General features: G+C 30.1%; 1 protein-coding gene and 1 long non-coding RNA gene across 3 annotated transcripts in view; one reads left to right on the top strand and one right to left on the bottom strand.

The window, feature by feature from the left end:
* The first annotated feature begins 579 nt into the window (after nucleotides 1-579).
* LOC111089394 overlaps nucleotides 580-12,207 on the top strand; it is a 16,444-nt gene continuing 4,816 nt past the window's right edge. Inside the window, exon 1 of one of the 2 annotated variants that reach the window (XR_002613681.1) lies at nucleotides 580-647. This is a non-coding gene — a long non-coding RNA (uncharacterized LOC111089394). Of the gene's footprint in view, nucleotides 648-681; nucleotides 709-12,207 lie in introns of those variants that run through there. The other variant, XR_002613680.1, reaches the window with a different exon arrangement.
* LOC111089393 overlaps nucleotides 4,644-12,207 on the bottom strand; it is a 43,264-nt gene continuing 35,700 nt past the window's right edge. The window contains exons 7-8 of the mRNA XM_022401823.1: nucleotides 6,771-6,801; nucleotides 4,644-5,636 (exon numbers count right to left, since the gene is read on the bottom strand). The gene's annotated coding sequence lies outside the window, so the exon portion shown is untranslated. The remainder of the gene's footprint in view (nucleotides 5,637-6,770; nucleotides 6,802-12,207) is intronic.

Raw genomic sequence — 12,207 nt, 5'->3', positions numbered from 1 at the left:
TTATATGACCAAAAAGTGATCATCAGCTTCCATGCTACAACTTTCAACATGTTTTGTGTGTCTTCATGAAAATTTTTCAAGCTGTTAGTAAACACTGCTAGTATTATGTAGATTAAAAAAAACGGTTTTAATTAAGCACTTTTACAAAAATATTGTTTGTGAATATATAGTCAGAGTGTTGACTGCTCCAGGTGAAAAGTGATTTTCATGTCATGATTAAAAATACTTTTCTTCACCTGAATATTATAAAATTTCATTTATGTAATACATATAAAACCTCGTAAATAAATATCAAACATTTTTTTCACTAAAACTTTATATTTTGTCTGTACGAGTATGGCCAATTTGACCGAACTTGTAACCACCATAAAAAGCAAAATATAATGAGAAGTACTATGCTATCCTTTTTAGTGCTCTCCAGTGGCACAGCAGTATGTCTGTGAATTAACAAAGCTAAAAATTGGGTTTCGATACCTATGGTGGGCAGAGCTCAGATAGCCCATATAATAGCTTTGTGCTTAACTACAAACGAACAAACCTTTTTAGTATTTACTACAAAGATCCAAAGCACTTCTCCTGAGAGTTCTACTTCTAAGCCTTTTACATCTATGTTTATTTTACTGAAGTAGACACCTGCCGAACATAAGGTAATGAATCATCATTCTTGCCATTACTGTGTATGTGACACCATCGATAGCAAGCAAGCATGTAAGTCGCAATAAGCTGACAATTCACATAGTTTATCGTAATCCTAGCTCCATGAATAAGATGGTTTGTTTACAGTACAGTGGTTGTAAGAGAATCATCTACAGTAAGAAAAGTGCTAGAAAATGTATATGTCTCTGTATACGGTCTGATCCAATAAATTTGATAATAATAGGTATTTGGATGCTAGTTTTCCTCCTGGGGTGGTCAGAATTTAGCAGTATAGTTACACAAAGTGCTTATGAACATGTGTGTATATATATATTACTGCTAGTTACTCATAAATACTTAATTTTTAATTATTCTTCATAAAACGTAGAACAGCAAAATAAAAAATGTATACAAAAAGAATAATTTCTAGTACTTAAACTATGTTACAAAATTGATTTGTAATCTTAATGTCGTACTTGCTAAGCTTCTTTTACTTTCTCTAGTGGAGGGGAAGACAAATTAATTTTTGAATGTTTCAAAGATACATTTCAGAACCCCCCCTCCCCAAAAAAATGAAATTGCTATAATGATGTACATAAAATCACTGTAAATTGTCTGATTTTCCTACTAAGCTATATGAAGGTTTTTTAAAAAAATATTTCTGTTCAGATCAATGAGTTAGTCAACAAATTTCAACATTTCTTGTAAAGCTTTGGCTTTCCCCTTGAAACCAATTACACACGATTGTTAGATTTATGCAGTTTTGAATCTGTAAACATGTACTTATAAGAAATAAGTATGAGTAGACAAGAGGTTTAAAAAATGTAGTGGTGGGTAGGCCAAATTTGAGTTTCTGATTTGTTAACTACTACAGACATTCTATGGTAGGCATAATACAATTTAAGCAGACCAATAAAACACAGGGACATGCAATGTGACACATAGAAAAAGATATATAACATTTTATTTTTAATATTTTCTCAAGAATTAAGGAACTGAAACATATATAATGTTAAAATTTGAATTACAAACTGTTTTGATGCCAATTTTATTGAGATACATTGATAATAAAGTTGGTTAATTAAATTTTGAAAATACTAGAATGTCATATGTATCCTTTAATTTGTCTGTAGTAAAAAGATTAAAATAACTATTCTTGTCAATCAAACAAGACATGCATAGAATTTGCATCTTTAATAAAGATTTTAAATCTGTGTTCATTCTCACAAACTCAATTATTTCGAAATTGAGTACTACTATTTAATAGATATCCTGTCAAATCTGCTTTTCAGCAAATTTATCCTATCACTCTCAGGATAATCAGTTTAGATTTAATCTACCACATATAAATTAACATCCTGCTTTAATAAAGTGATACTGCATTCCCTCTCAACGTTAGAGTTTGTTGTGCTGTTTAAATGAGTTATTAATATTATACGACTCATTTCAATTTGATAATTTCACATTCTTACCTTTACCCATTTTCACAGCTTAATGAAGTAAATTATATTATGATCTTAACACTACAATGGTTCAATTTGATAATTTCACATTCTTACCTTTACCCATTTTCACAGCTTAATGAAGTAAATTATATTATGATCTTAACACTACAATGGTTTAAAAATGTGATTATAAGTTTTGTCAGACTCTTAACATGTCCACTTCTATTATAATGTAGTATGTTATAATAAAATTGATAGTCATTTAAATTTTTTAGTTATGTTTATTTTATTCTCTTCAGAAAATGCAAATACACACAAATTATTACATCAAACATTCTAATTATAATACTTTTCATTCCATAAACCAAAAGGAACTCTACCAGGTCCATACCTTTCAAAAGTTAAAGGTGTTTTTGTTATAGCATGTGATCAAATTTTTCATTTGATCCATCACACATATTTCTTAGAAGCAATTAAAGAAAATTCTTGATCAAAAAATCAACCATACTCAGAGGTTTGAATTTCTTGGTTGTGTTTATAGACTGTGTAAAAATGGTGGTAATTCAAGAAACTAATGTGTGTAAATAATTATTATACTTAGTCTATAAAAACTTGTGATAGCTTTTATTGATGCACATTTCTGTAAAGCTTTATACATTATTTGTAACTGCAAGCTTGGCTAACATCATAGGTCTAAGGTTTAAGTCCAGTCAGCTTAGAAAAAGACTATGTAGGCTACTTGTTAGTTACAAGTCATCTTTTAGTTAAAAGATAATTTTCTGTAGGTAGTTAATTATAAAATTAACGCTCATTAGAATTATTACTAAGCTTAGAATCAAAGTATGTAGAAATACATCTTGAATGCTGTATGGAACATTTAATTCCAGACGCTCATGTGCATACTGTAAGCTATAAAGATTAGACTAGTCTATGAAACATTACTGTCATTTAACCAAGTTGTAATAAATATTACATCTAAATTAACAGTCAACAAAAGTATATGGTGTTAAAATTGAATATGGACTGCAGTACAGGTTCCCAAACTGGGTTTTGGTTAATTTATACAAAGATAAATAGCTTGTGAAGTAAAGACTTCAGTTGTCTGCAAGTGTTTCTGTCTTCATCAACATAACCTGAGAACATACCAGCAAGCCTACCTTCAGTAGTACTAATTTTTGTTTTTAATGTGCCTTCACATACCTTTCCATGCTATCTAACATATTTTTATTCATGTCCTGAGTAGCAAGTAAAGTATACTAAGTAAAATACCATTTTATAAAGCCAACATTTCATACATCAAGAATTTATATTCTTGTGTTAGTATAAATATAAACATTTTTGAATTGAAGTCTGGAAAAAGTACGTCTTACATTTTAAAAATGTTTCATTCTGTATGAAATTTTAATATTATATATCATATTGTAGATGTTTTGTGCTAGACAAAACATAAGTCAGCAACTGAGTTTAACAAAAGCAACTTTATGTTCATATTATGTTTGCTGACAGAGACTAACACAGGTTTAAACGAATACCTCATCCCTGGTCCAATAAATACTATGTTCATACAAGCATCCAAAATGAAGTTACTGAAATTTGCAATTACTTAACTAGGTATTTATTTTGACAGTATTTAAGAAAAAAATGTTATTTTTATTCTCTATGATGGGGATGTATATTGGAGATACACAAGATAGAAATAAACACAGTGAATGTATTAGATTCTTGGAACTGACCGGTTGTAAGCTAGAAAGCATGTGATGCTTTTGAATTTGTTCCCATTGTTTGCCTAACTGGTCATGCAACTACTTAAACAGTCAGAACCACTTTAAAGAAATATGGAATCAACATTGCAAGTTTAAGGGGCAAACGACATCATGCCTACATTAGTTCTGTGAATGATGGGCTAGGTGAAATCCAAAAAGTTGTTCCTGATGTTCATTTTCAAAGATATCTGTATTATTTTAACCTTGTCATTTGTGTCACCTTCACTTTGTCTATCAAAAACATGCTAGATACTTGTCAAGAGCTGTAACTCCAAAACATTCCTTGAGTCAGTAGAAAAACCTCTGTCCTGCAGAGGATGTATTACAAACTGAAGGATTGTACAAGGCTAGACAGACTTAAAGGCACACTATCTACGACATCCTACGAGTTTTGAACATCTAGCTACATTTATACTCCCAAGAGAATTACTCAAAGCAGTTGCACCTTTGATCATTCTCTCCAAGGTGAACTGATAAAAGTCTACCTTGTCTTTAAAAAAAATTAAAATTTCATCAAACACTAACAATTGATCAACAAAGAAATCTTGATGTCTTCACAATGCATGGATATGGTTTGGAAAAAACTGGCATTCCATGAAAGATAATGAAAACATTTGTACAGATATGTATTTGTACTAAATGCATGACCTTTAGAAATGGAAAGTGTATGAAAATTGTTTGCAATTAAACAGTTCTTTACCTGGTACCAATTTGAATTGACTTTTATTCTGCCAAATAAAGATAATGAATGTTAGGTACCTAGTAAATATGTGCACAACCCCCCCCCCCCCCACCTCTCTTAAAAATTCCTGATAGAGTCCCTAAAATATTATTAGGAATAAAATACTGCAACCTCAAAGTTACTTTAAAACCCTTTGTTTACATTTAACTGGTAATTATGCTTTTTCATATGACTTCTAAATGGGAGGTACTATAGAAAATTAATCAAAATAATTAAAAACAGGACTAAACGTTAAATGCTAGATAATAATGATGCTAATTTAACTCAGTGAAACATTGTGATATTTTGTTTCTTTCAGCTTTGTATCTAATTAATTCTATTCAATTTTTGTAAATTAAATTATTCTACAAATTTGGGTTCAATCAGTCCATCTTTGGTCATGATAATTAAAATTTAACAATGTTAAAAACAATTAATTTTAGACTTGATTTATTGTTTGATGATTATCATTACAGATTAAGATTTGCATGTATTATATTGGTTATTATATTCATCATTAATCTATATTCTATTTAAGCCAATGTAATGTTTACATTAAATATTTGGATCTGAAATTATCTTACATCAGAAACTTTAAAATACATTCCATAAACGATGATAATGTTATATCATCATATTTTTATCACCTCAACACCACCTATTTTTATGCAATTGTGTGCAATATATTTATTGAATAACTAAGCTTTATTAAAATATATAAGACAAATAAACAAGGTACGTTTTATATAATCAGCAGTAAAATAAGCTGTTATTAAACAAACTGTCAATAAGATGTTGCACTTACTCATGCTAATCACAACAAATATAAGATAAAACTAACAATCTCACAAGTAGTAACTCTCATCTTTCTAAAGAAGATAAGGAAAAAACTTCAGTATCACTGCACTCAAATTAAATATCACAACACTCAATTGAAATTAACAGCAGTTCTAAAAAGGTGAATAGATCCTTCTGAGAGTGTCTGAGAAGAACAATGAACAAGTTTGAACACCACAGCACAGAAGTAGGTGAAAGTGTACTTTATTCCACATGAACACCATTGATGTTTTTCTGTAAAAGATAGAACCATAATAATTACTTATTTTTTAATTTTTAGTGTACGACAAGAAAGTTTTATGCAGCTAATGTCTTCATTCTAAATGAATTTTTATGAGTAAAAAAAATATATTTACTTCTCAGTGTTATGAAGGGCAAAATGATATTGCTATTGGTTTTTACAGTAAAAAGATATAAAAAAAATGGGATACAAAAGGATAATAGTTCAAACCTTCAACATCTGACTACTTTAAACCTACTTCAAAGAGTGATAATGTTATGCTTGAGCAAAGATGATTTTTTTTTCACATTCCTTATTATTATTCTCCATGGATTTTTAACCAAAGTAATAAAATATCATTTAAGATTTATCTTTTGCTTGCCACAAATCACCACCAGAGCTTATCTAATAGCATTGAATTTCGTATATGAATAGTGCTCAATTTATATGTATATATGTATCTGGAACAAAGATCCCTGCTGCCTGATGGATTTTAGAAAATAACAAAGGTTATTGAGGCTGTTATTTGGGATGTGACTGGAAGAAACAAAGTTTATTGACTACATCCATAATATATCAATTCTCATTGCAAAAGTAGCAGTCATAAAACTGATTATAGTATTTCCACCCTTGTATTAAAAGAATGCAAAACAGGTTTCATATCTTATATCTTGCGAGATCTGGAAGAAATTAAGAACTGTGTATTCTTTAATTATGGTTGAAAGCTATGAAGTAGTTTCAAACTAACTGATGTTACCATTCAAACAATAGTTAAATATTATTTGAAGTCATGGCATTTTTATCACTTAATGTGCTCAGAACAATTTAATATGATATATATTATAATATTTATAATAAAAGTGCACAGAATAGTATATTAGGCTAAAGACATGGAAAAGTATCACATAATCTAATCAAAACATGTGTTACTGATATTTCTAGATTAGCTTGAAAGGCTAAAATGTGAAAAAAAGAAGTTATCATTTGCATATAGAATTTATGAATACTTAATCATTTTAAAAATAAGATGCATAATGTATTTCAGAATAAACACTCTAAATATAGTTACAATGCAACAAAGCATGTAAAGATATGAAAATAATTGTCTCTTAATGCACTGTTAATAGTCTGTGAAAAAACAACATCACCTCTTTAGCTGATGAAGCAGGAACAACTCGGCTAAAAAAAGAAAAAATTACTATAACCTTAATGGAAAACATGCTGTGTTATACTAAATAACATAAATGGCAAGATAAAACTTTGTTGAATGATACAGTATGCTTAAAACACTCATAAACAATCATTCCATCATTTCTATCAAATGTATTTAATTATACAACTACCAAGGAGTTGTCAGTAAACTATCCAAACATCTTCTAATTATTCTGATGCAAACCTTATATTCCATTAACACTAAAATGAGGCCAAGTGTCTAAACAGTGTTTTAAGTTTCTTTTAGAATTATTAGAAATTAGTTGTTTGAGAAAAAAAAAATCATTATAATTTAAAATGCCAATTATTTTAGAACCAAGGACAATGCTAGTTTGTCAGAATATACATATATACAATTAGCATAGTCTGGGAGAATATATGCAGACAGTTATTTCTCTCACAGTCTTGGAGGGTACATTTAAGCAGTCAGCAGTGAAGTTTGTATATTCTTATTTTAGACCTTCCCATTGACATCTAACTATTATTAATATAAGTAGCTCGTTATAAGAAATTAAAAACATAAAAAGGAAAACAAAGCAACAAAAGTATCAAACTACTTCAAAACATTGAAGAAATAATATTTTATAGCTAATTTGTTTGTTCTACAAACAGAGAATCAGAAATTAAATTATAGTGTGTTGAAGAAATATTCATTTATTGAAAATAGTTAATCACTTGAATTTAACCCTTCCACATTAGGTAGGTCAAAGTGCACATCACAACCTTTCATGGAGTAACATTCAAAATTTAGTTAAAATACTTTATTATATGTTTTAAGGTCTTAGTTTGATACGGCAATATTTTTAACAAATTTTTCGCTCTCCCTTAGTGTGAGAACTGTGATATTTGCTTCTACATCTTCCCGTGTCTCCAATTTATTTACCACCCTTCTGAGAAGTACAGAATTTAATATAAGTTATTGTAATATATATATTACTCAGGCAAAGTATAATGTTTACAGCCTTCAATATTATTCCTTTATGGATTATAAACTAGAGAATCAGACAGTTCCCTGATGTTTTATACTTATAAACAATGGAAAGCCAGTTGTAATCTATCAAATTAAATATTACATTACAATGTTTTCTGTACAGGGCATTGTCTTTTTTGTCATTCATTTTAAATTTATTCTCATGGGAATCAAGTTGATGAGCTTAGTTGAATTTTTAAAAACTCTTATTGCATAGTTGAAAAACCAGAAAAAATATAATAGTTATAGGACATTGATTGTATTTTTTGCACGTTATTATTCTATGTTCTGAATTACATTATTTAATTCAAAAAATAATTTAGTGTAGGTGGTACCATTAGTATGAAAAGGTAGGCTTAAGTTTCATCAACAGCACAAAAAGGAGACCCTGTTTAATACTATATTTCTTGTTTTTCATGTGTATTATTTATTATTATAAAATTAATTACAATGTAAAAATTATAAACTTATTAAATTAAATAATGAAAAATAATAAAAAATTCATCACAAGGTATGCTTGCAGGAAGTCTGTTTATCATGTAATTCAACATGGTAATGTGAGGTGTACATTAACTGAGTGATTTACAACTTGTGTGGCAGAATTATTAGTTAGACATGGTTCAAAGTGCAAAAAAACAACAATAAAATTGAAGTATAAGTGGATATAGACTGTAACAAGCTTTAAGCTGAGTAAACCAGAACAAACGGCATGTGCCTTTTGTAAAAACACCAATGTAGAGGATGACATTTCAGAAGTCTTCCATCTTAGGTCTTCAGGTGAGTGTGTGTAAAACGTTTCAGGATTTTATAGTATCCTGATGAATTGTGGAGGACATTTGTAATTGGTTTGTTTATTCCTGGTTCTTGTTGGTGGAAAGACTGCATGAGGTTTCAACCAATGGTCACCTCTAATCACAAATTTCTGTTTAGTGATGGCTTTATAGTGTCAATGCATTCTTTCCACCAATCAGAACCAGGAATAAACAAACTAATCACAATACATCCTCCACAATCCACCAGGATACTATAAAGACCTGACACATCTTCAAAGATGAAAGACAGAAGACTTTCGAAATGTCATCCTCTACACTGGTGTTTTTACAACAAGCAGTTGCCATCCATTCCAGTTTACTCAGAATGAGTACTCTGTTATTTAGGATAAACAATTTGTAATCATACTAGAAAGAAAAAATGATTGATTTTCTAAATTTATATGATAGTTATGAGGCTGGTCAAATCAACTGATCCCATATAGTTATGGTAGAGAAAGTTACAAATAAAAAATAAAGTTTTTGGAAAAAAAACATCTGATATTTATTTAAGACGTTTTTGAGATTGTGCAAATGAAGACTGAAAATCTTCAGATGAAAAAATGTATTTTTAATCTTCATATGAAAATTACTTTGCACTTGAAGCAGTCAACATTTTGACTTTATATCATGATGGAAAAATATGTAGTAAAAAAATTACTTACTTAAAAATTATGATTTTTTGTCTACAAAATGCTTGTAACACTTACTGAAAGTTTGTCAAATTTCCTGAAACTATACTAACTACTTTCAGAGTTAATATACATATATCTTCATGGTTACAAGGCTGTGTAAAATATTTGAGCCTGTTGAGAAAGTTTTAACATTGTACCGTAAATTACAATTGATTGAGCATTGTCCTTTATCACAATAGTCTGGTTCAACCCCCCCCCCCCATAAAAAAATAGATACAAATGTATAAAATATATTTTAAATTAGTCAGTGTACTGAAAAGTATAAAAGAAGTTCCTCGTGTACAATATGTACATCCCATTCATATTGATTTCTCTACCATAACTCAATGGCCACAAAACAACCATATTTAATGGCAGCCAACAGAGGATATTGCCCACTTCTGTCTCTCCAGACAAAAACTCTTGTCAGTAATTAGTAAAGACTATTTCATCCATGTATAATAGTATCGCTGCCATCTATTCAGATTTTCACAAAATTCTATTAATGGATCAGTCAAGTATGAGTTTCAGTTGGGCCTTCTCAACCTTGTTCGTGACATCTGACTTTTACTATCGTGTAACTGATGATCATACTAATTCTGTCTCAAGGCCATGGGCAGAATGAACAGCCTCTGGTCACTGTAATTGTTCAATATTTCATCCTATATGCACAGATGAGGGTTATAGTGTGCATACCTCTACCTTGTACAGACTGACATTCAATACGAGTTACAAACATTTCATGTTAACCTCCATAATTGAATTCACAACAGTTCATGTTAGAGTAGAAAAAATACTAGATACAATATATATATGGATATTGAAAAAAGCTTTAGATATGGATTTAAAAGGTTGTTGAAATTAAGCAAATAGAACTTGCAAACTGTAGAATGGACATTTTTTATTCTCCACTTGAACATCACTTTACACTCTGACTTGTCAAGAGTCTGGGTCAAACTGACTTTGACATTTCAAACACATCTTTAATACAAAACATTTAATAACACAACTGAGCGTTTTGTCTACAACAGACTTGTATTTTTGTTTAAAAGCTTCCCACATTTCATGAAGATACACTTTGTAACTTGGGAATTATAGTTGACATTACCTCTCCAGTACAGGAGTCTAACCAATAGACCAATGCTCTACACATTCAGTTAAATAGCTCTGACCAGTTGAACACCTGTCAAAAACCTTTGCCTACTACCAAAATGTAATAGTATTTCATGCTTCAATAACTAGTAAAGAATATATATTTAGTATGAAATATTAAGATAATTTTTCTAAATTTTCATGAATATTCTGCATACTGTTAAGTACAGCTACTTTAATTAGATGTAGAAAGGTCATAAACATGTACTTATTCTTTTTTGCTTAGGAATATGTTACACATTACAATGTTCATTTGTAGAGCTTAGGTGTGGGTTACAAGGGGTGATACAGAGCCCTGTACAAGTACACATGAGTTGGAGGTTCATGTCCTTTCAACTTGTGTATTTGGAATGACTGTTGATGTAGAAACCATAAGGATTGTGGGATACTGTACTAGGACCCTGTTCTGACAACAAAAAGTGGGTTATCTATACATTTCTCTCCTTCTCTTGTCTGCTTCTTATCTGAGATAGCATCTTAAGTTAACACATATTTAGGAAGCCTTCTCTCCTCCTCCATCAGTCAATGAAAAGTCTTTCAAAATAACAAGAAGCTGGATCCAAAGCTATTTGCCAGTTATCTGGAGCTCAGTGTCAATTCTTGAACTGAGAAGTAATAGGTGCCTAACAAAGTGGCTGATTCAGAGTACTGTGGACTGGGAAAAAGGTTGATTTTTTGTAGTAAACACTGTATAAATCAGAGCTGTACTGGATCTTCTATATATCAGATAATTTATGGAAAGCCACTACTTTGGTCCCTAAGCTCAAATTTTTTCTAGTAAATGGAGACAAACTAGACATGAGTGAAAAGGTATGTCTGCAAATGACAATTGTTGATAATGTACTAAGCAAATTCAAGATTTTTGATATCATGTCAAATATTGTGGTAGGTCTGTATATGTAGACTTATAAATCAGGTAAGATATTGATCATTTTCTGGATTTATGTGTGTCCTTTTTGTGGTGACAGCTAAAGTAATTTTGCTGGCTACTACATTGTATTGCATGTATTGTATAGTTGATAGCACCAAATGTGATCTAGATGGATGTTTATATCAGAGTAAGTCATTTCTGATTACTTCCGTCTACAGCTATTCTTATTTTTATGAGATCACTTGAGTTGTAGTAATCTTATCTCAATAGATAGTGTTTGCAGGTTTGAATTAGTTCACTTTATTAAAACCATATTAGTCAGCTGCTATACAAGCCATATAGACATTGAGCATTATTGTTGCATATTATAAGCTATATTTATATTACTATTTGATGAGGAAATATGAAAGTAAGTGAATTTGCATATGTTTTTGAGTACATATAAAACTAGTTTGTGCTATTTTGTGAAGTATAGAGCTGTAATATATACAATAACATAACATATTCATGAAGGAAATAATTTAGGTTTGTAATGGTAAGATGTGGTACATTTCATAGAACCAACAGTGATTAGTTTGAATAGTACTGAAATAAAACACACCATGGTCTAAGTATTCCAGTGGTGTAGCAAGGGTTCTCAGCACCTGGGGGCAAAGATACTTTTGGCACCCCTACCTCTGAAATGTTTTGATTATTTGTTTTGTGACTCATTACCAACTTAATGACAATAACATAAAGCATTAATTACCACCTTACACAGGCCTAAAATAAAGTCACAATATAACATCTCACGATATCACAACTGTAAACCTGTAACTAATGAAGTAAAGCCTATTAGGTGTATTTACATAATTTGTAAACCATTTTGATATTTATATCACCCAGTACTGTTCAAAG

This window comes from Limulus polyphemus, unplaced genomic scaffold (assembly GCF_000517525.1).
Source record: "Limulus polyphemus unplaced genomic scaffold, Limulus_polyphemus-2.1.2 Scaffold6120, whole genome shotgun sequence".
Classification (NCBI taxonomy): Eukaryota; Metazoa; Arthropoda; class Merostomata; order Xiphosura; family Limulidae; genus Limulus; species Limulus polyphemus.
The sequence above is the reverse complement of the archived record's forward strand: the minus strand, read 5'-3'. Positions and strand labels throughout refer to the sequence as shown.